The following is a 964-nucleotide window of genomic DNA, read 5'->3' as shown; positions in this document are numbered from 1 at the left end:
AGAGAGGCTGTGGCTGCCCCCTGCCTGAAGATGTTCAAGGCCAGGTTGGATGAGGCTTTGAGCAACCTGGGCTGGTCAAGGGCATCCCTGCCCATGGCAGGGGGTTGGGTGAGATGATCCCTAAGGTCCCTTCCAACCTAAGACATTCTAGGATTCTGTGATCCTCAGTTAGTTACACCAGGTCTGATTAGCCCTTGGGTTTGGTTTCTGGGTGTCGCTGCCCTCGAGGCGCAGCTCCGGTGGGTACCAGCAGCCTGCGAGAAGCAGCATCGCTCGGGCTGTTCCATCACCTGCCGGAACATGGCCTTAATGGATGGTTAAGTAGAAAAAGTTCGAGTGATTTATTTTTCTCCCTTTAATTAAAACAATTGTAACTGTTGGCAGTTACAGCTCTCTCTTTCTCTCCCTAAATACAGCAGAGAGGGTCACTGAATTGCCCTATCGACCCCATCCTCAACCGTCACTGAAGGGTAACATCCTTAAATTCAGAGAAAACCCCTTTCATAGTGTTCCAAGTAAGAATTCAGTGCCAGCTTGCCGCCCAGCAAAGAACAAAGCCCTCGGTGTCGCTGAAAGGTGTTATTTTGCACAAGTTAACAGAAGGTGGCTGTGAGATGTAATTATTACAAGTGGCTTCCCAGGACAATCCGAGGGGTTAGTAAAAACACATTTGGTTTAACGCCGCACGTTGCGATGCCAGAAGCCAGATGGATGCGCAACAGATTTGGGTGTCTGTGACCGGAGAGGACACACGTCTGCGTCGCTGCCCATGTTTTTACGTATGGGTTTTTCAGCACTACGCACCAAAAAAACACATTAATAGCTCTTTTTTGGTCTATTTAATCTGAATATCAGGATTTCTGGAACTACGGTGTGTATGGGGAAGGTGGGGCGGGAGGATTTGCCGCTGTACCTGAGCTCAAGGCAGGGGAACACCGGCAGGCGTGGAATCTCCTCATTCCTG

The sequence above is a fragment of the Apaloderma vittatum genome, unplaced genomic scaffold, assembly GCF_000703405.1.
Source record: "Apaloderma vittatum isolate BGI_N311 unplaced genomic scaffold, ASM70340v1 scaffold39402, whole genome shotgun sequence".
NCBI lineage: Eukaryota > Metazoa > Chordata > Aves > Trogoniformes > Trogonidae > Apaloderma > Apaloderma vittatum.
This window is presented reverse-complemented; position numbering follows the sequence as displayed.